The following is a 23,994-nucleotide window of genomic DNA, read 5'->3' on the forward strand; positions in this document are numbered from 1 at the left end:
GGTCCGGCTAGAACATCCCAAGGAAACCCACACATCCTTGTAGTAGAAACCTGAAGGGTTGGTGAGGGCAAGGCCTGGATGGCATGGAAGCGGTGGGGAGGTGGCTACAGGAACACAGGCAAGGGATGGTCACAATGCCATTCTCAAGAATATAAACACAGAGCCAACTGACTTCCCACCCTCTATTTCCACTCACCAACAGTCAGCTGGTGGCTAGGCAGCACTTGGATGATGGGCACACTCCCTGGAATAATCCGGTCTGTCGCAGCTCTGTGTGAACAGAGAGGAATGAAGAACAGGGCAACTTGAGCTGCATCACTGCTAAAGTGTGAGTTTCTTCTTTGAAGCTCATCACGTTGTTAAAGACCAAGGGGTGTTGTAGCTATAGCATGTCTGAGGAATCCTTTGCTGAGTTCTGTTGCTTACTGGTCACACTGGCTCACCTTCTACAGGCAATTTCTCAATCTGTGTTTAATTTAATTTGATTTTCATATTAATGGATAAAGCGTATGTCCAAAGTCCAGAGGACAATGTTACCACAGATGTGGAGGGGGTAGTGTTTATGGGTTTCTGTTGGGGCCAAGATTTGATTTTGGTGCTGCATTATTTTTGCTGTTTTTGTGATTTGCAATTGTGATTTTTGCAATTATTATTTTTTTGAAATGTGCTCATGAACATTACTAACATTTTGTTATCTGATCACATGCTCCTATTGCTGACATTTTTGCTTTCATTTAACCCTCCAGGCCAGGCATAGGCAAACTCCGGCCCTCCAGATGTTTGGGACTACAATTCCCATCATCCCTGACCACTGGTCCTGTTAGCTAGGGATTATGGGAGTTGTAGTCCCAAACATCTGGAGGGCCAGAGTTTGCCTATGCCTGCTCCAGACCTTAGGCATTACAATAAACTATCCTCCATGCCCTGTGAAAGATGGAATGGCATTTCTCCACAATGTGCCTTCCTTCTGGCTCCTCCAAATTTAAGTTTCAAAGACCTCTCATATTGCACAACTGAATAAACTGAACAAAGGTATTTATCTTCACATACCCAGTTATGTTCTGTACAGGAATTAAACACAGAGGAAAGTATAGGAAATAAAAACACACACACTACGTTCTTCTGCTCCAATGAATGGCAGCCCCTTCTTGGGAAAGGACATAATTTTTGATGGTATGAAATAACCTTGAAGATGGGAAAGGTAGGGTGTGTAACACAGGGAAGAGAGCAGAGTGGTTCCAGGAACAAATATAACACTCCAGACCCCAAGAGACCATAAGTAGACTTGACACCATCTCTTCTTCCAAGGGCCTAGAAAAACTCCCATGGTTCCCATAAGAAATCCTGGCATTGTATCGCTATCACCACGCCATAAGCTTACCTTCCCCATTCCCAGCCATCTCCAAAGCACTCACCCACTAAGGAAGACTTTCTCTGCTGAGGTGAGCACATTTTTGTAGATCCCAGCAGAGTGGTACACAAGGTCATTGCAGGAGTGATGCTGAGGCCTGGCACAAAACCAGTGCTCCCCAGTGCCAGGATCCACGTACTGGCAGGTTGGGCCTGAGACTGGATGCACGTTGCATTCAGTCACTTCTTCTTTGCTCCCTTGGCCTGGGTCCTCAAAGTAGCCCCAGAAGGTGACTGTGGAGGGATGGGAGTCACGGATGCGCCGAATGAGGGCCACAGTCTCACTGGAGTGGATGAGACGCACAGACACCTGCGCCGCACCTGCCCACAGAAGCGGGAAAGTCAGTGTGTAGGTGCCATTCTTGTGGTCCTCCACTGTCCCTGCCACACTCGCCTTCAGCTCTGGGGAATGCAATTTGGCTGCCCACTCTGGTCCCGAGCCTCCAGCGACACCAGGAGCATGTTACCCACTGTGTAGTTGCTCTGGGACTGCAAGAGTCGGTAGTGGCTCTTCTCAGCACTGGTGGAGGAAGCAAAGGCTGCAGCATTCTCAGGTGGGGCAGGCCAATGGATCAGCTGGAGCAGTGCCTGCAGTTCTGGAGACTCCATAAAGGGATCCGGGAGTGACTTGGCACCCACAGGGGAAGGAGGTATGTGCTTCTCTCTGAAGTGGTCAAGGGACAGGAACCAGTAGATCATCTGGAGAGTCAGAATAAGACAAAAAAAGAAAGCGGGTCAGGCTCTTAGTAATGCTGATAATCTCCCATGTTTATGACCCGATATAAATGTGATATAAGTATGAACTAATAATATTGCACGTTTATTTCAAAAGGCTGCCTCTCTCTCTGCCTTTTCCACTCCCCTCTCACTCCCTTTCTCTTTAGTTGCCCTTTTTCTTAACTGAAACATATCTCAAAGGCTTTAGCTCTTCTTTGAAGGGAAGGTGTTTCAGTTCCTTATCATTTGATTTATTTGCCTTCCATCCTACACTGGGGGGGGGGGGTGTGGAGGCACGAACTGGGCTGTATGCAGAGCTTAATGAGACTGTGGATGGATCTACACATCGGAGGGGGGGAGAACGCTATAAATAAGTCAGAAATTAAATTGTTATAACAAAAGAGAAAAGTCTTTTGCTATGGAAAATCACATATAAAAATTTATAACACATTCAAATCATTGTTTCTTTACTAATGTAGCTGAGTCCTGTATAACAGATTTACCAGTATATACAGTGGTACCTCGGGTTAAGAACTTAATTCGTTCTGGAGGTCTGTTCTTAATCTGAAACCTGAGGTACCACTTTAGCTAATGGGGCCTCCTGCTGCTACTGCTGTTGCCGCCGCCGCACAATTTCTGTTCTCATCCTGAACCAAAGTTCTTAACCTGAGGTACTATTTCTGGGTTAGTGAAGTCTGTAACCTGAAGCATCTGTAACCTGAAGCATCTGTAACCCAAGTTACCACTGTAAAGGCATTATACTGGTTGAGTTTCAAGTCTGGCAGCAAAAATAACTGAATCTCCCCGGTACAGCTTCTTCAAAGACTCTGATTGTCAGAACAATGGGGTGAAGCCAGGACTGCCACCTACCCACAGCCTGCTCTACGGGGAGCTGGGCTTATGTGCCTGCAAGAGTATCATATGGAGTAAACTATTCTGAGACAGCTACAAAATGAATTCTGCTTTACATTCAGCTCTCAGGAGTTCCAGGAATTATCCACCACACACACTTTGAAAAGTAAGAAAGGATGGGCCACAGGCAGTTATAATTCATGAGGAATATCATCTTCTGAGAAGGAGCTAGCAAGAGCTAGCAGGACGAGGCAGAGGGGCCCAGCTCCAAGAAGGGTGAGGAGGTAGAAGGGAAGCAAGACCTGCAACTATCTGGTCTGGAGGGAGATTGGCATAAACATGCACACATGCACACACTAGCCAGTGTCATTAAGTAGTATGGGTTTGTTTGTGTGTCTGTGCGAGGTCATTTTCCCATGACAATTTTGTCTCATGTGAGTAATAGTTTTAAGGAAGGGTTATTCCCCCCTTCCATTTTTATTTTAACTCCTGATTTGGACTTTAGCAGGTCAGAGAGACGTGGGACAGTAGGATGTAAAGAGAGGGTGGGGACAGGAAGAGAGAAAGAGCATCAAGATTCAAAATGGGACAGGAATTCTGCAGTAAGTATGTTGGCCCCAAAGGAACTGGGTAAAGAAACTCCTGTCTCCTTTGGGGGACCCCGAGAGCCCCAGCCAAAGCACTACCAGGGAGTAGTCAGGGTTGGAATTAAGCAGCAATCCAACTTCTTTCTGCCCTCCAGGCGTCAAGCCTTTTTGCCCAAGGAATTTGCATTCACTTCCCGGTGAAGCAGGCCACCCAAACAGCTAGGAATGAACAATGCAAGAGCAAAAGATTTCCCCACTTGTTCTCTGAGAAAGGGAATGTGCAGAGCTGGTCTACCCATGTCGTGGGGAGAAGCACCCACCTGGTGTAAGTTCAAGATGTGGCACTGAATCCGCCCACTGCTTCGGCCGTTGAGGAGGAGGCATTCCTGTGTGCAGGTTGCTGACTGGCTCCCCACCCCCCAGCAGAGAAGACATGAAAGTGGCAACACTTTGAGGAGGGTCCCATTTCCCACCAAGTTCAGCAAGAGCCGGCACATGGTGGCAGCGGAAGTGGTGCGTGGTGCGGTGGGAAGCTGGGCTTCTACAGTGCATCAGAAAGTGTTTCACTTCCATTGCAGAATAAAATATACTGCCTTAGAGTTTTCTAATTTAGGACATTTATTTTATTGCTAGAAAAGAAAGTCTGAAACTGCCAGGCATGATTAATATTGTATTAATTAAGTAATATTGTTTTACTATTGTTGCCATTCACATATAATTACTAATGAACATATGAAATGGAAAAAATAAAGCACCATTATTATTTCAGTTTTGGGAAATTTTCCACCCCATATTACTGGACAGGACACCCTTCAGTGCAGTGACAATCTGCCTTCTCAAATATTATCCAGCAAAACACTTTGCCACAGCAACCAGCATAAATGTGCAAAAGACAGGCCTCAGCTACGTTAGTAAAGAAAAAGCATTTTATGTGTGTTATAACACTGTGACATCAGATGGCACTGTGGAGTCCCATCTTTCGCCAACGTGATTTCCCATTATGAAGTTTACAACGCATTTTCCTGAAACATTTAAAAAATGTTTTTAGATCCAGCCACAGTCCCTGGAGAGATCGGGGTTATGGGGCCAGATGGGATTCTTACTTTCTTTGGGCAGTACTGAGAGACCTTTGTGAGTTAATTACAAATCATATAGGGTACATTTCTAAGATCCAAGGCAGTGAACAGGGATGAAGAGTCCCTCATGCTCCACAAGCTTCTGTTGAGACTTTCAAGAAGGGACCCTAGCTGCACATCTGGCCCATGTCAGAAAGCATGACGTGGCTCAGGAGAGCCAAAAGCCCAAGGCTCCGCAACCGTTATATACAAGCTCTGGGGTGACACTGGAGGAGGACTGTAAGCATCTCAGTCCTACCTTTGTCCTTCCACCCCTTCACTCACTCACTCACTCACTCACTCACTCACATGCACATCTCTAAGAATAAATTCTGTTTGCCCCTAAACACACACATACACATTTCCTAGTGGGGGTTGGTGGGAAGGGACACTGGGCACATAAACAGCAGGCATGGAACTGCAAAACACATCCCACATGAAAAAAATCCAACATTTCGCTTCAAAATTTATTAGCTCTGATTTTTTTATATATATACATAGAGGATCTACGAAGAGAGAATAAATTCAACAAGCAGATTTATAAGTGACCTCCTGGACTCACCCCTGCTGTGAATATTAGTCCAAGCCAGAGAAGAGGAGTTGGTCTGAGACCCCAAGAAGTCTTTGGCATCTGTCCCTGACAATAGAGATGCAAAACAGGCACTTACAAGAGCAAAATCACACCCTTGACTGGAAAGTCAACACACCTATGAGGCAAAATACAAAAGAACAGGGCAGGGGATGAAGTCAGCGGACTAAATCTTTTACAGGCACAGCTACTGAGGCTCAGCTGGGACATGTTTTACTCAGGCTACTCACAGGCCTTATAAGGACTCAGAATCTCTCCTTCCTGTCAAAAGATTTATGAAGAAGGGTAGATAAGTTGCTGTGAATCTGTGATGCCATAAACCTAAGACTACATCAAATCCTGGTAATTGCTTACCACAGTGGAGCATAAACTTACCTCATTGTCTATCTGCAGCTTGGGAATGATTCTTTAAAAGGGGACCTGTCGATGCCATGCCTTAGAGACCCCTTCCACCACACAAATACAACTATTATGTGCACCTTGGTTCACTGAGCAGTGAGCTGTTTCCAGGGATGCAAGCACTTACCTCGGTTTGATTTCCTTTGGAAGGAGGTCATAGGAAACTTATAGCAATTTGTAATATTTGTATTTTATTTACAAATGTAAAGGTTGACCGCAGGTGTAGCTTCAACACACCAACAGATGTCCCAAAAGTCTACTGCTCCCTGAGTAATTTATTCAAGGAGACAGCCAACCCCCCCAGCTGCTGCTAGCTTTTCTACTCTCTGACTCTGTCTGCCTCTCCAGTTGCCTGCCTATTCTCTCTTTCACAGACAGTCTCCTTGTTTACATCATCCTTGCTTACATCATCCCCAGCTAGAAAATGGGAGAAGAGACATCTCATTTCCAGAAAAGCCTCTGACCACTCCCTGAACAGGAATGGAAAGTGTGCTGGTACTTAAGAAAAAAGTACACAGCTGAACAATATTTTTGGGACAACAAAAATGTCACAAAATCGCAAGAAAGGTTTTGAGCTTTCCAGAACTCATCATCAGGAGAAATATACACACAAAAGGTATTACACAGAGCAGGGAGTGGAGAAGACAGACGGGGGATCTTCAAACAGAAAGCTGAATGTTGTAGCCATAAAATCTACATTTAAACTCTATCTCAAAATGAAGATGGCAGACTTATTGAATTAATCTTTGCTACCAGAGAAAAGAAAAATGAGGAAATATTAAATCATATAATTGATAATGAAAAGCAATTAATAAAGAAACATGGAGCCCGGACAGCCCCGTGGTTTTCCACAGATCTGAGGGCAATGAAACAATCGTTGCGACGGCTAGAGTGCCGGTGGCGGATAACTCATTCTGAAGCTGACCAGACACAGGTTAGAGCTCAATGTCGAGCCTACCAAGTGGCGGTAGCAACGGCGAAGAAGACTTTCTTCACCGCCTCTATTGCATCTGTAGAAAACAGCAGCAGGAGACTTTTTCAGGTGGTTCGCAATTTAGCAGAACCACCTGCTCCATCGGGGCCCAGTAGGGGCCACATGATCTCCTGCAATGATTTCGCAAAGTTTTTTGCAGATAAAATCGCTCCGATTCGGGAAGACGTAGACTCCACCGTGGGAGCAGGGCCGGGGCGGGAGAGTGCTAGAGTCCTGTCTAGTCAAGTTGCATGGGATCAATTCCAATCTGTTACCTCTGAGGATGTGGACAGGCTGCTTGGATGAGTGAAACCAACCACCTGTCTCCTTGATCCTTGCCCATCCTGGCTTATAAAAGCTAGCCGGGAAGGTCTGGGCGATGGGCTTCGCGGGGTAGTGAATGCTTCTCTCTGTGAGGGAGCCTTCCCAGACCTGCTGAAAGAGGCGGTTATCAAACCGCTTCTTAAAAAAACCATCTTTAGATGCTGCCAATATGGCCAACTATCGCCCAGTTTCAAATCTTCCATTCTTGGGCAAGGTGATTGAGTGAGTGGTTGCTGAACAATTCCAGGCACGCCTGGAAGAAGTGGACCGTTTGGATCCCTTCCAGTCAGGATTCAGGCCTCATCATGGGACTGAAACTGCCTTGGTCGCACTGGTCGATGATCTCCAGCGGGCTAGGGACAAAGGTGAGAGCTGTTTCCTAGTTCTGCTGGATCTCTCAGCGGCTTTTGACACCATCGACCATAACATCCTTCTGGACGGTCTAGAGGGGCTGGGAGCTGGGGGCACTGTTATACAGTGGTTCCGCTCCTTCCTCCTGGGCCGTGTTCAGAAAGTGGTGGTGGGGGATGAGTGTTCAGACCCCTGGGCTCTCACTTGTGGGGTGCCTCAGGGTTCTGTCCTCTCCCCCATGCTTTTCAACATCTACATGCAGCCGCTGGGAGAGATCATCAGGGGGGTTTGGGCTGCGTGTTCATCAGTATGCAGATGATACCCAGCTCTACCTCTCTTTCAAATCAGAATCAGTGAAGGCGGTGAAGGTCCTGTGTGAGTGTCTCGAGGCGGATGGAGGATGGATGGCGGCTAACAGATTGAGGTTGAATCCTGACAAGACAGAAGTACTGTTTTGGGGGGACAGGAGGCAGGCAGGTGTGGAAGACTCCCTGGTCCTGAATGGGGTAACTGTGCCCCTGAAGGACCAAGTGTGCAGCCTGGGAGTCATTCTGGACTCACAGCTGTCCATGGAGGCACAGGTCAATTCTGTGTCCAGGGCAGCTGTTTTATCAGCTCCATCTGGTACGCAGGCTGAGACCCTACCTGCCCACAGAGTGGTGCATGCTCTGGTAATCTCACGCTTGGACTACTGCAATGCACTCTGTGTGGGGCTACCTTTGAAGGTGACCCAGAATCTACAATTAATCCAGAATGTGGCAGCTAGACTGGTGACTGGTGACTGGGAGCGGCCACTGAGACCATATAACACCGGTCTTGAAAGGCCTACACTGGCTCCCAGTACGTTTCCAAGCACAATTCAAAGTGTTGGTGCTGACCTTTAAAGCCCTAAATGGCCTCGGTCCAGTATACCTGAAGGAGCATCTCCACCTCCATCGTTCTGCCCGGACACTGAGGTCCAGCACCGAGGGCCTTCTGGTGGTTCCCTTGCTGCGAGAAGCCAAGTTACAGGGAACCAGGCAGAGGGCCTTCTCGGTAGTGGAGCCCGCCCTGTGGAACACCCTCCCACCAGATGTCAAAGAGAAAAATAACTACCAAACTTTTAGAAGACATCTAAAGGCGGCCCTGTTTAGGGAAGCTTTTAATGTTTAATAGGTTATTGTATTTTAGTGTTTTGTTGGAAGCCGCCCAGAGTGGCTGGGGGGACCCAGCCAGATGGGCGGGGTATAAATAATAAATCATTTATTATTATTATTATTATTATTATTATTATTATTATTATTAACTAGGAAGTATACAAATAAAACAAAATATCAAGATGCTACAAACCCAATTTTCAATGTTAATTAATCAAGAAGCCGAATGGAAAATAAAAATGCTAAGGCAGAATTTGCTAACGAGCCTGGGAAATTATTAGCTTGGCAATTAAAAAAGAAACAAGGACAAAATACTATTAATAAGTTAAAAACAGAAGATAAGATAATAGAAAATCCAAAGGAGATCAGGAGAAATTTCTTAAGATTTTATAAAGAACTGTACAAAGCAGGAAAATAAAATAAAGAGAAAATAGAAAATTATTTAGAACAGAATAAATTACCGAAGATTCCAAAAGATAGAAAAGACCAACTGAATTCACCAAAAACGACAATGGAAATACAATCAGCGACAAAAAAAACTAAAAACAGGCAAAGCGCCAGGACTGGAAGGACTTATTGTGAAATATTATAAAAAATTGAATTATAAAAAATATTATAAAAAAGGATGTTATGAACAATATTTTAAATAAAGGGAAGATTCTGATGACATGGAAAGAAGCTTATATCACATTAATCCCAAAACAAGATACAGAGTTACTTCAGGTAAAAAACTATAGGCCAATCTCATTGTTAAATAATGATTTTGATGAACAGATTGAAAGGAATTTTGAGAGATGTGATACATGAGCACCAAAGTGGCTTTCTTCCTGGTCAACAGATGAAAGATAATGTGAGAAACATATTAAATAGAATATTAGGCTTAGAATGGCCAGATTAGAGGGCAAGAATTGCTCATTCCCACAGAGCAACAAATTGTCAGGAGGAGAATGGAGAAGTGCATGTCAGTTCCCTCATCTATGCAATGAGAAGTGACCACATTCTCAAATCCTTCCCCGTTACTGAGGAGAATCATAAAAATGTTAGTTGGATCTGAAGAACATTTTATTTCTACTGTTCCACTTGAAGTCAACTTCCTGGGCTGGCCTGGCTCATTACTGTAAACTTACCCTAGTTTACCCATGATTGGTACAGCTTAATTAAACCTTACTAAATTCTAACTTTTACTAAATCCAGGAATTATAGGGAGCATCTGGCACCCAGGAGTTTAGAGGATCCTTTCCCCCTCAAAAAATATTATCCACTCTCAAAAAACCCTCTAAAAGAGTTTCTGCTCTTGTTAACACATTTCTTTAGTCTGAAACCTCAAAGATCTTGCAGAGTCAGGCCCAGGCTGCTACCGGGTCCAGCACTGGCGGCAGCAACAAGCAGCTCCAGCTTGCCCAGCCCTACCCATTGCTATCCCACCACCGCACTTACCTGACCTGGGGGTTTTGGCTCTACTGGTCAAAATGGGAGCCTCAGCAATTGCCCTCTCCTGCCAGAAACAAACCAGGACGGCTCCAAGAAAATGCACATGGCAAGAAGGAGCTCTAGACCCTGGTGGACCGCCCCCTTACCCGCTTGTGATTGGCGAAGCAGATAGCCAGCCAATCAGGATTTTTAAAAGTAATAATGATTTTTTTTTAAAAGAACACACACACATGATTTCCCCCTACACTTCTCACTTCCCTCTGTGGCCCCCTAGCCTCATGCTGTGGCGTCCCATTTATGCATTTTTCACCTGTGGGCCCCTTGGAATATCCTGGGGGCTCCCATGGGGCCATATGGATCCTGGTTGGGAAACACTGCTATAAGCAACATGCTCAAGTAACTCAAAAGTACCAGAGATGAACTGCAACATTCTCACTTGTTTCTCAATAATTGTAATGCATACTGAGTTCTAGATACTGAAGTCATTACATAGTTAAAATTAACTGTAAATCTAATCAGTTTTCTTTCAAGCAGTCAAATTAACCGGACCCTGTCATGTTATGAAAATTCATATAGGGTTAGATTAATTTCCTAGCTTGCTCTATCACAATTGATTTGCTAAAAAAGAATTCAACCAAACGGAAATGCTAACATCCAAGATCCCACTCTTGCTCCCACAGCATGCTCTTGTGTGTGTGTGTGTGTGTGTGTGCGCGCACACACACACACGATCATAAGCTATTGACCCAGTTTGGATGCCATGCTAAACCAAACCCTGGCTCAGTAAAAATATCTTGAGATATTGCTGCTGTTTTGTTCCTACTCTGATTATGCTGCTGCTGCTCTGATGTGAGCTAAGCCATGGCTTGGATTCATATGCTGTCTGAACATGGGCTTATAGCAGGGGTCAGCAACCTTTTTCAGCCATGGGCCGGTCCACCGTCTCTCAGACCATGTGGTGGGCTGGACTATATTTGGGGAGGGTTAACAAATAGCCCCACAAATAACCCAGAGATGCATTTTAAATAAAAGGACACATTCTACTCATGTAAAAACACGCTGATTCCCGAACCGTCCGCAGGCTGGATTGAGAAGGAGACTGGGCCGCATCCGGCCCCCGGGCCTTAGGTTGCCTACCCCTGGCTTATAGTGTGTCTCCTCCAAATAAACAACGAGCTGTAAGCCATAGAAGAAACCTAGGCCACAGACTGCAGTGTTTGAAACGAGACAAACTACAAGCCCGTGTCTGAATGACATACTAAGTCAGTGGTGGGGAACCTCCTTTGAATATTGACAGGTGTCAGTCACCCAGCTTCATCATTACATCAGGCCACTGACAGGTGGGCAGTCCCATTCACCTATCAGTTGGCTCATGGGGGTGGGAGGATCTGGCCCACCATCTGGATCCAATTTCCCACCCCAGCACAGCAGTAGTAAGACTGGACGGGGAAGGACCTTGGCTTACTAGCAGAGTACCTACACTGTCTGCAAAACGTCCCAGGTTGAATAACCAGCTTCTCCAGGCAGGGCTGGGAGAGACACCAGTCTGAAACCCTGGAGAGTCACTGCTAGTCAGTATAGGCAAAACTGAGCTTGATGGACCAGAGGTCTGACTTGATATAAGGGAACTTCTTGTGTTCTTCTCTCCAGGAGCTCACAGATCTGTGTGTTTGCACTAAGCCATGATTTGGTTTAGCATTACATGTGAACTGGGCCAGTGTCTTCATGTGAAAATGCAGCCTACTAAGGGGTGCTGCTTACCAGTTGGCAAACTAACAGACAATCCTGTGATTAAGAAACGGGGCACATCTTTTGTCTATGCTCATAACTGCTTTGCTAATATATTCACGCTCCTGGTTGGAGACTTGTAGCTGCTGATATTACTCAGATTCTCACCCCTTCCCATCCACATAACCATGCAAAACTTTAACTGTTCCCTCTGAAGCAGTACTGCAAGCTCTAGTAAAAAATTGCATTGCAATGTAAAAAGTTCAGGAATTGCAGTGATCCATTGCTGTCAACCTTAAATTGATTTTCAGTTTCAATATTGCAGTGGAAAGTGAAGAAAAATGCATAGAATAAGAAATCCAAGACTAATAGCATTCCCCTTTATTGGTATTAATATGAGATGAGATGCTGGTTAGAAATATTCCACTGAAGGGTTTTATTTTCAAGTAAGTCTTTATATCTTATCCAGACATTAAACAATGCTTTCCTGACAATATGGTTTTTAAATGCTTTATGTGCTTTAACCTTGTCGTACCACAAATATGCATGCCACCCAAAAACATTATTAAAACCTTCTAAGTCCAAAATGTCTGTGTTCTCAAGAAGCAGCCAGTCTTTCAACCAGCAGAATGCTGCTGATTCATAGTAAAGTTTAAGGTCTGGCAGGGCAAATCCGCCTCTTTCCTTTGCGTCAGTTAATATTTTAAATTTTATTCTGGGCTTCTTGTCACCAATGGAAGCAAAGGCTCAGAAAAAGCTCAATACGGAGGCCAAATGGCCGAAATATTGGGAAATATTGGAACAAGAAGGAGACAAATTGAAATTGCAGAGTTTTGAGAAACTAAAAGATAAAGTGCGAGACTGGCTTCATTATTATCAAATAAGAGAGGCCTATAATTTGGACAAAAAAATTGGCTTCCAGGTGGAAAAATCAAAATTGGAAACAGAACTGTTAGATCCCAAAACTAAGATACTTTCAAGAATGTATAACTTGCTGTTAAAATGGAATACGCAGGATGAAACGGTTAAATCTGCTATGATTAAATGGGCAGAAGATGTTGGACATAACATTATGTTTGCTGACTGGGAACAGTTGTGGACCACCGGTATGAAATTTACGGCATGTAATGCCTTAAGAGAGAATATTATGAAAATGATATACAGATGGTACATGACACCAGTCAAGCTTGCAAAAATATATCATTTGCCCGATAACAAATGTTGGAAATGTAAAGAAAATGAAGGTACATTCTTTCACCTTTGGTGGATGTGCCCAAAGATTAAGGCTTTCTGGGAGATGATCTATAATGAAATGAAAAAGCTATTTAAATATACCTTTCTGAAGAAACCAGAGGCCTTTCTTTTGGGCATAGTAGGCCAACTGGTGCCAAAGAAGGATAGAACTTTCTTCATGTATGCAACAACAACAGCAAGAATACTTATTGCAAAGTATTGGAAGACACAAGATTTACCCACCCTGGAAGAGTGGCAGATGAAGGTGATGGACTATATGGAATTGGCGGAAATGACTGGCAGAATCCGAGACCTGGGAGAAGAGTTGGTGGAAGAAGATTGGAAGAAATTTAAAGACTATTTGCAGAAACACTGTAAAATTAATGAATGTTAAAATGATGTTGGATTGAAAATAAGTGGTATTAGCAACAAAGTTAATAAAAATATGCAAAAATGGATTGATAATGGATGAAAATATAGAGTTATAATATGTTAAGATATAAAGATAAAGAGGGTAAGGATTTGTTGATTTGGTTATGTAAATGGGAATACAAAAAGGGGAGGTGCGAGGAGGTCAAGGAAACAAGCTAATGAGTTTAAAGATACAAAAAATGGATTTGTTTTTAATTTTTTCTTACTTATTCGTTTTTTGCATTTTGTATGTTTATTTTTTCTTTTTTCTATTTTATGTATTTTTGTATGTTTTCTTTTTATTTATCTCTTTTTATATGTTTTCTTTCTATTTTGTAAACCTTTGTTTTTTGCAAAATCTCAATAAATATTTTATTAAAAAAAGAAAGAAATATTCCACTGAAACACGCCCCCCAAAATAACCAGAATGAACAAAGCATCAGCTGCAATGCTGTAGTAAGATCTTGACCACAATCGGGAATACTGAATCCAAGTTTAAAAAAGCAAGCCCATAATAGGACATAACAGGCATTACAGAGCCTTGTATGTTTTGAATTTGGCCAGGTTTATTCTCCTAAAGAGAGGCTTGCTAAACCACCCTCATATTAGGAGAAGAATCACCAGTATCTGAAGACATTCTGTATGTTTTCTCTCCCCATTTATGCTCTCCTAAAATACATATGCATTCTTCATTCCTTATGAATCCCATATATTACAGTAATAGAGCTGTCCCAAATATGTCTCCCATAAGGATAGTTTAATATCTATTGAGCTTTATGACAGTAACCCACAGAAAAGTCCTGCTAAGAAAAAAAAAAACATGAGAGGATGAAGTATGAGTAGCAAACATTTCTTCATCCCTCTGATTTGTTTTCTTATACATGGGAATGGAATAGAAAAAGTAATGTATTATTGCTGTCTCAAATACACTCCCCTTTTGCTCTGTATGGCTCTCTGCTGTGGATTCTCTTTGAAGATGCTGATTACCTATCACAATCAGGCTGGCACTGAAGTCTTCATGGGGAAAAAGCATGAGCACTTTTAGATGAAAATGTTTGGAGGATGGGAGCGATAGATAGATAGATAGTTTATTACGGCCATAGGCCCATATTCAATACATCATACAGCAAAACAGGTATAACAAGATAAAATTAATAAATTAAATTACGTTTAAATCAAATACATCTCGAACCGTAAGTTTCTAAATTCCATTAAAATAAGAACAATATAGCGCTTAAAATATCAAATTATCAATATAAATCAATATTATTTAGGCAAAATCAATCCATTTTTCCTTTTATAGGCTAATACTGTTATCAGAAATCTGGCAACAGAAAGGGACCTACTCGGATCAGAATCTTGCAATAAATGTATTAGCTGTGTTTCCAAGGAGTCACCTGAGATTTCCAATAATAAAGGGGACAAAAATCTGATCCAAGCAACTGAATGTAGTGTACAACAGAATAGTATATGTTGTAAAGATTCTATAGATCTATTATCACATACACACACCGCTGAGATCCGACCATTGGAAAATCTATTATTCAAGACATTGGAAGGAAAGGCGTTAAATCTTGCCTTAATAAAGGCATATCTGTGGGCCGCTACAGACAAAGAAGTCAAATAAGATGGTATCTGCTGTGAGGGCACTATGCCAAGATTTATTGGTGAGCAAGTGCCACTACCCAAAATGGTGTTTTGTTGTAGGTCAATCTCCTCAAGTTTTTGAGTGAGGGTTTTTTTTTGCTGTGGCTAGGTCCAATTCCAATAATTCTGATGGAGACAATCCATAGGTCACTACTTTAGAATGGATCTCTTTTGCCCCTAGGACAGGAAAATTATCTCTCCAGAGGCATTGGATCAAATACAGATGCGGGAGCCTATGCTTTAAGGACAACCAGTAACAAAGGCTGCGCCTCCAAAGAGTATTTTCTAAAGATGTAGTTTTTAATTCTAAGCGAATAGCTGCGTTACTAACGCACTGAGGAAGTTTTAGCAGTCGTCTTAGAAATTGATTTTGAATTACCTCCAAGGGCATCAAGTTTACTGCGGTCCCCCATAAAGGAACAGCATATGCCAATGTTGCAATTACTTTAGCTTTGAATACTTTCAAGGCAGATGGAACATGAAGAGCCCCGTCCGAAAAGAAAAAGCGCAAAAGCGCAGAGGATAGGGCCTTGGCCTTGTTTACAATATGTGCAATATGCGCCTTCCAACCCAGATTATATTGGAGAAAAACTCCCAGGTATTGAAATTTATAGACCTGTTCAATAGGTTTTCCATCTAATTGCCACTTATAGGATTTCCGACTTTTTGAGAAAATTAGTACTTTTGATTTAGATTGATTTATAGTGAGGGAATTTGTTTTACAATATGAAACAAAGAGTTTTAATGCTCTCCTGAGGCCAATTCTTGAGAAGGATAAAATCACAGCATCATCAGCATAGAGTAATAATGGGCAACGATAGTTTGCGAGACGGGGGGCATGGACGATTTCCTGAGATTCAGCCAATGGTATCCTCATGTCACTAATGAATAAATTGAAAAGAAAAGGAGCTAGGATACATCCTTGCCGGACTCCTCTGTTGATGGGCACAGAGTTTGTGAGATCGCCGGCTGGGGTTATTCTCACCCTAGCAGTCGACCCCTCATGCAGCTGGATTATTAACCATAAAAGTCTTCTATCAATTCCCCATCGGGCCAACTTTTCCCAGAGTAACCTTCTGGGGATGCTGTCAAATGCAGCCTTAAGGTCGATAAAAGCCGCACAAAGTTGGCCTCGGTTTGAAGAAGAATATTTCCGGGCTAGATGGTGCAAGACTAAAACATGGTCCGTAGTTGACTGGTTCGGTCTGAATCCTGCTTGTTCGGGGCCTATCAGTTTCTTTTCTTCAGCCCATTGGGTAAGTCTATTCAGCAGAAAACGTGCGTATATCTTTCCAACTATTGACAGTAAACTAATATTCCTATAATTCTCCGGATCGTCTGGGGAGCCTTTTTTATATATTGGAATTATAATAGCGTCCTTCCATATTTTTTGGCACCCTTCCAGTTGCATTAATAGCATCGAAAGTAACAGCCAGGATTTTTGCCCACCAGTCGGAATGTAGTTTTATGGCTTCTGCCGGAACCAAATCTGGCCCAGGGGCTTTGCCGATTTTAAGTTTAGAGATTAAATTCAAGATTTCATCGGGGTCAGTAAGAGGCCAGATGGGGAGATGATCAAATACACCATCAAGAGCATTGGTATTGGAATCTGGTGACGCAAAATATTTCCTTAAAAAGGATTCCCAGACCGGGGCAGGAATTATTGTTAAGGGGTATCTCCTTGATCTTCTATTAACCAATTGCCAAAATTGCCGTGAGCTACATGAACTAGAGGCGACTATAAGCACCTGCCAGCGATTTTGTTGCCACTCTTGCTTAGCCATTCTCTGGGCTTGCTTATATGCTGTTTTTGCTTGTTGGTAATTCCTAGGTAATACTAAAGCACCAGAAGATTTATATTCATTGTAAATGGCACAGAGATGTCGTCTAGCTTGTTTGCATTTTAAGTTAAACCAAGGGGCACCGGTCTTAAAATGGGCCCGATTTACTTGGATGGCTGGTACTGTAAAAAAGGACATAAGAACTTCTGTAAGCAGAGAGAATGAATTAATAATTTGTTCATGCCCATACAGATCTAAATCTAAAACAACATGAGTTTGAATTATCTCTTGTTGGAAGAATTCCATATATTTTTGGGCTTGAGTTACTGACCATTTTATTCCTCTCACTTGTTCTGCAGTATTTATTCCCATATATATGGGGTGTCTAGACTTGATGGACTGCCAGTCTAGGGAAAGCTTGGCACTCAAGGGGAGATGGTCGCTCATTTGGACGTTTTCTATTTTAAAATAAGAAAAATTTGGGAATAAATCTCTGGAAACAATAAAATAATCGAGAACACTATTTGTAAGTGTGCTCAAATGAGTAAACTCACCCGGAATATCCGGGGGACAATTTCCGTTTAAAATTATCAAATTCAAACGTAAAATCAGCTGATAAAGAAGGGTTCCCGCTTCGTTAACCCTATTATCTTTCGATTTTCTCTGTATATGGGGGGAGAAATCCAAGTTCTGGTGATCAGGTATGACCCACCATTTGGCCTTGCCTAGCGCTTCCCAGTTTGCAGCTGTACGAGCATTAAAATCACCTCCCATGACTGCTGAAATGTTTGGGAACTTAGTGTAACAGAAAGCTAGGTGTTCTTCAAGTGTTTCCCATTTGGAATGGAGGTCCACTACCTGCCCCCCAGGGGGGAAATAAACATTTGTTACCAGTAATTCAAATTTCCCTCCTGAAATCAATCCTGTAATCGCGTAAGGAGAGGAAGATTTAACAAGTGTAAGTTTTGCTTGCAATTTGAGGGAAATGGCTATTACCAAACCTCCCCTAGGGCGTCCACCTTTAAGAGAGGGGCTAGCTGGAAGCAAAATGGTATCGTATCCATTTATGTCAATCACCTCCTCTTCCCAAGTTTCTTGTAGGAGAATTACTTGGAATAAATTAACAAATTTTAAGAAGTCTGGATCAGATTTCTTCCCCCTCCATCCCACAATATTCCAGCATAAAAATGACATCGAGGAGTGGCTGGGTTGGTCGTTAGGTAGTCAGATCATATGGGAATGGGATTCTAAATTTGGGGGAGTTTCAGCTTCAAAAAAATCAGTAATTTTCCTTTGAGAAGGTGGCAATCGTGCTATACATCCCAACTGTTTAGATTTATTGGGGTGGTTTGGGTGTAAAGTCGTGTCACTCGTCTCGCTAAAGGTAGATGTTAGGCCTAAGATAGTCGACTTTTCAGAGCCAGATGGTAGAATTAGGGGGGTATTACTTAGAGAGAGCGAAATTAAGTCAACAGGTATCGTGCCACTAGTTGAGTGATCATTAATTGTTTGGATAGGTTTGTTAATACGACCTGTCGGGTCTTCAACCAGATCACTCTTCGGGGCTAAAAGTAAAATGGAGTCGTCTCTCATTTGTTGGTCTGGTTCAGCTGGTTCTGTTACCGGTTCAATGGTATCTATGGATTTATTCAACTTGCACACGTTAGAAGAGAGTGAGTTAATAAAGTTACAAGTAAGTGGACCCATATGGGGCACTTTACATGGAGAGCCTAATTCAGATTCGTTAAGTTCCCTCATTTTGTCCCAGGCAGATGTTGTAGCCATATTTGCCTCAGAGATAGGGTGCATGATAGATGGGTCTGGTGATGGGGTTTCCGCCTCCAGAATATGGAGGAGTGGATTCATCTCCACAACAACCAGTTGGCTGGTAGGGGTGGGTGCCTTCCCAACCCACAGGTCCAGTTCTTGGTGGTATAAGCGTGGGACAGAATCTGAACCACAGTCTCTATCAAGCATATTTTGTTTAGGTAATCTCAGCTGTTCCTCCGTCACTTTTGTCAGGCAGAAGTAAAGGGTATCAATTTTATGAAGTATTTCTTTCTGAACTTCTTGCGGGAGAACGCTATAAGAGTGGAGTAAGTTATTATCAAAGCTATCAAGGTCAATTCCCTGATTCTCCGCATACCTGGGCCCAAGGGAGTCCAACCTTTGAGAGTCCTTGGCAACCAGACCAGTAGGATGTTTGGAGATGTCCTCCGCAGAGTTTATATCAATTAGAACGTGTTGGTCAATCTCATGTTGAGTTTTTGGCAAATTTACAATATGGGGGATAAGTGGAATTGGAGGTGCTTCATTTTTAAAGTACCTTGAGATTCTTATACCACTCGTCTCCAGATGTTCTCTACATTTGTATACTAGTTTTGCCAGTCTCCCCTCATAGAATGAGACCACCGCTCTGGCAAGGAATCCGTTGAAGTATAGATATTCCACTTGGGCCAAATCAGTAGGGTTATTAAGGATACCCGGCATATAGATCTTTAAAAGGTTCAATAGATGGGCTTTACGCTCTTCTTGTGACAGGAGTCCTGGGGGTTTAGGATAATTTGATAAAACGAGTTTCTTTCGGTACAGCACCAGATTCCAGTTTTTATTTGTTAGATTTGTCAGATTTCTCTTCTTAGAGGGATTGGATAGAATGTAAGACCATGGATCTTGGATCAAAATGTCTTGCTTGGAGTTAGGTGTTGGGGTAGGTGTTAAGGGTTCCAAGCAATCCATCGCAGCGTCAGGGTAAGGGTTTATAGAAGGTTCTTGCTTAGAAGATTTCCTGGTTAGAAGTTTCTCAGTGTTCCCACTGGTCTCGGTTATTGGGATACTCTTGAGAAGATTAAAGAGCTTTTTAAAATCCATTTTTTTGTAACGCACTGCCTTAAAATTTTTAACATTTCTGCTCTTTTTTACCCTTATGGGCCTCCTTTTCAAGGCAGTAGCCCTACAAGATCTCTTGGCCTTCCTTGGTGATCTGTTTTTGCAGGTGGTAGGAAGGAAGTTGTTGTTACTTTCCAATTCTACAGTCACCCTGCTGGGTTCCCTACAGAGAGTTTTGCAAGTGTCCTTCATTATAGTGAGGATTTTTGTACAGGTGGCCAGATGAGATTTTATATTTTCAATATCCTCAGTTAAAAGCACAAGCCATTTGATAACTGATAAATCCTCATCTTCATTTGTCTCAAGTTGGAAGCAGGAGTCTCTTGATGTTTTAGGGTTTCCCAAAGACATCTCTGCAATTTGTTTTAACATTAGTTCTTCCACTTCTCGGACGTGGGATGGTTCAGGAGAAGCTTGGGATTTAAGTCTCTGTTTTGGGAGTACTTCGGTGACTGTACCAATTATGTTTGGATTTACTTTGGGCTTTATTGGCCCTTTGTTGTGGCGTTCTTCTACACAATCCTCTCTCTGCACAGCCAGCCCTTCAGTGCAGGAGGGAGAAGTTTCAGTTTCCTGCTGATTCTCACTCGGCTTGACTTTACCCCTATTCTTAAAGGGCCGAGTGCTTTTTGTTTGTGCTCCCTTTAGGGTAGCTCTTTTAGAGAGAGGTCTTAGATCACTCCGATAAAAGCCTGGTGTTCTACAGCCACTCCTGGTCGTCACCATTATTTATCTTGTAAAGGTCAAGTTGGTAAAAATCTCACCTCGGTTCATTAGCTCCGTCGGGTGTTGCAGCAGGGTTCTCCACGAGACTACTTCCAAGGTAGGCAAGTAATTGAGACCAATTTGCTGAGCTCCTTTGCCGTGGCGGCGGAGGCTGCGGCGGCGTCAGCGGCGCCTTTCTGGGCCGTGTCGCCTTCCTAGCTCAGTGGGAAAGCATCCGAGATAACAAGGAAGTAAAACCATGAAATGATAAAATAGGGCAGTAAAACAATAAAATAAAACAATAAAAGGACAATAAAACTATAAAATGGTGAGAGCAGCTGCCTCACCCTGCCTCACAGATCGGTGGCCATCTTGAATCCGATGGGAGCGACATGATCTCCACCTTTTCTTTTTTGCTTTTCAGCTAAAAGGAAATGGTCTTTTTCTTTTGTATATTTACCATTGTAGGAATTCTCATCTTCACTTACAGATGTCACAAGCACTGGGGTATATTACACAAGAAAGCTGAGCCACACTGTGCAGAGTAACAGGTGCTGTTCTGGTTGCAGCTAAGAGAGCTTTCAAGTGACAGATTTTGCTAGAATAGCAGCTTTGTGTGGGGACTTAGGCTGTGTACACCGCATATATTTCAAGCGCATTTAAAGCACATGACTTCCCCTAAATCATCCCAGAAATTGTAGCTTGTTAAGGGTGCTAGTGAGCGGTAAACTATATTTCCCAGTATTCTTTGGGAGAAGCACTGTGTTTTAAACATATGATGTGCATGCAGACCTAAAGGAGATAAACATAGATGAAGGAAAGGACTTAAGGAGATAAACACCTCTGGTGAATACCAGAAGTGTGCACTACTCTTTTAGAATGTACCGTATTGGCCCAAATATAAGCAGCCCCTGAATATAAGCCACACCTTTAAAATTCAAGGAGTAAAAAGCAAAAAAGACAATACCCGAATATAAGCCGCCCCCTTAAAATACTGCAGGCACTCACACCTGTTCCGTTTTACCGTATGTTTGTTTCAGCAGTGATATCGTAAAAGCCAATTTTGGTAAGGTCACAGATTTAAGCCACACTTTAACTTTACATGGTCAGAATTTGGGGGGAAAGTGAGGCATATATACGGTATCTAAACAGAAAGTACTGAGTTTAGCTGTGCTGGCTGAGACTGATAGGAGTTATAATCCAAAACATCTGGAGGGCACTGTGTTGCCAAAGGCTGGCCTACTAGGGCATTGCAGAGGGCCTTCTCAGTTGTGGCGCCCGCCCTGTGGAACACCCTCCCATCAGATGTCAAGGAAATAAACAACTATCTGACTTTTAGAAGACATCTGAAGGCAGCCCTGTTTAAGGAAGTTTTTAATGACTGATGTTTTAATGTATTTTTAATATTTTGTTGGAAGCTGCCCAGAGTGGCTGGAGAAACCCAGCCAGATGGGCAGGGTATAAATAAATTATTATTATATTATTACTATTACTACTACTCAAAGCCATGAGAGGGGAGCAAAAGGAAGTATTCTGTCCAAGAGTGAAGCTAACCACAAAGCCTGCAACTACATCTGACTGCAATAAAGATTACCATTTGCTATACAACCAACTCCAAGTGCTGCTGAGATTGTGGTTGGACTAAGGGAAAGAGGGAACCCTGCAACCCTCAGGTGACATGTGCGTTCCTAGTGGCAGTCTCACAGTTTAACAGGAACACCATCCCACAGGAAACTCAGCGACTCAACACTTCCACCTGCTGCCAAGTGTTGTAAGTTTTATCTGTTTTGTAGACTCAAAATTATGTCAACATAGGGTTGTGAGTCTTTAAGATTTATTTTCATGAGAACATTATTCTGCTTTGCTAAAGGTTTTGAAGGTATTGTTTTGCTTTTGTGAACCACTGCAAGACTATAGGAGTGAGCTAGGCTAAGCTTCTAAAGACAAAGGAAATCTTTTTATTTGAGATGTACATTTCGCATAAGACAAAACCATGTAGTACGAAACACTTCTATTAATGCTAGACTCACTGTAGCATAGAGCAGAGGGGTTTCAACTTTTTTGAGTCCATGGCTCCCTTAATCAACTACATTCTTTCTGTAGCACCCCTGTGGGGCTCAGGAGCCCAGTTATGACACCCCTTGCCTACAGAGGTGGAAGACTCTCACCCTTTTTTGACTACCCTTCCTTGTAGATCCTCTCCTTGGCAGTCCTCTGGGCAGCTGCTGCTTCCGTCCATGGTCTCTTAGCTGTCCACCCTACCCCAAAGAGCGATGTCTCCCAGAGGCACCATTTGCCTGTGGAACTTATAGCCAGGGATGCTGCAATAAAAACCTGTGCAAGCCTTTGGTTGTGATGTGAGAGGGCAAAGATGTGAGAGGGCATCAGAGGAAGGAGGGAAGGAAAGAGGGACAGAGGCTAGTGCTGCCCACAGCACTCCTGGCCATCATTCAAGGCACCCCAGGGTGCCATCGTACACTAGTTGAAAACCACTGGCATAGAGGACCTTGTGAATTAGTGGGCAATAGGCCAACAGTGTGGGTGTGTTGAGAGGGCAGGGGGAAGAACACATCTGTGGAAATTAAAGACACTCCTGACATTAGTAGACATTCCTTCTGCTCATGCTAGGGGCTGTTTGGATCCAAACCACTTTTTTCCATATAACACATCTAAGAAATAACTTTAAAAATGGATTATTTCATGGTTTCAAGTTTAATATTTCAGGCTTCGTATGTTTAGCCATTTCATGATCTCTCTCTCTCTCTCTCTCTCTCTCTCTCTCTCACACACACACACACACACACACACACACACACAAATTATAAAACTAAGAAATGGTTTGTGGGAAAAGTTGGATCTCATAGGAAACTAGTGACGTCCAGAAATTAAATGTAACTTTTTAAAACAAGGACCTCAGTCTTAATGATATTTACTTGGAAAATAAATCCCAGTGATTTCAGAACTGCTTAGAATTGCATTTGCCACTCTATAAGCAAAAAAAAAAAAAGGTGATAAAGTTATAGTTTTATTCTGAGTGCAATATTTGGGGTTTACAGACTTTGAAGTTCTTTTATTTGGCCTCAAATGATTTAATGGGAAGAGGAGCTCAGTAAGGCATAGTAGCAGAATTAGACAGGAGACACAATTGGATGTTCCAAAAGAATACTGGGCAGCCTTGTAATGTGGACTGTACATTTCCAAAACCATGACAACTAGAAACTGTTAAAAGCTGAAATTGTCAAGAGTCCAAATTCTGCAGCAGAAATTAAGTCCTGCATGGAGGTCAACGCGTGAAGAATGTCTATTCTCATTGCACTCAGGATTCTTCAGTCTTAAATGGTATCAGTGTAATGTTCAAGATTTTTACTGGGAAAGAGCTCATCTCCTTTTTCTTTTATTTATGTCTGCTGATAAGTAATGATGAGTTGTAGAAAACAGTGAATGTTAACTGGCAGCATGAATGAGTTAATACAAGCATATTTTTCAGCCAGATAGGTTGCTGCCAGAAAGACTTTAAGACTTTGAAGACCAGTTTCTTCTAAATGCAAACTCCTGGAAATACTTGAGGGGATATAGTTTTCCTATCCCTATTTCTGTTTGGACAAACACAAAGAAACTTTGTGTTGCTTTCAGAGGAATCTTTGCCAGGTTCTGTGGGGGCTTTTGCAAACAGAGGCCTCTAATGATTAAATAAGCACGTCAACCAAATAACTGCA

General features: G+C 42.7%; 1 pseudogene; it reads right to left on the minus strand.

The window, feature by feature from the left end:
- Positions 1 to 41: 41 nt before the first annotated feature.
- Positions 42 to 23,994, minus strand: part of LOC128417753 (NXPE family member 3-like) — a 51,356-nt pseudogene continuing 27,403 nt past the window's right edge.

Source organism: Podarcis raffonei, chromosome 7 (assembly GCF_027172205.1).
Source record: "Podarcis raffonei isolate rPodRaf1 chromosome 7, rPodRaf1.pri, whole genome shotgun sequence".
NCBI lineage: Eukaryota > Metazoa > Chordata > Lepidosauria > Squamata > Lacertidae > Podarcis > Podarcis raffonei.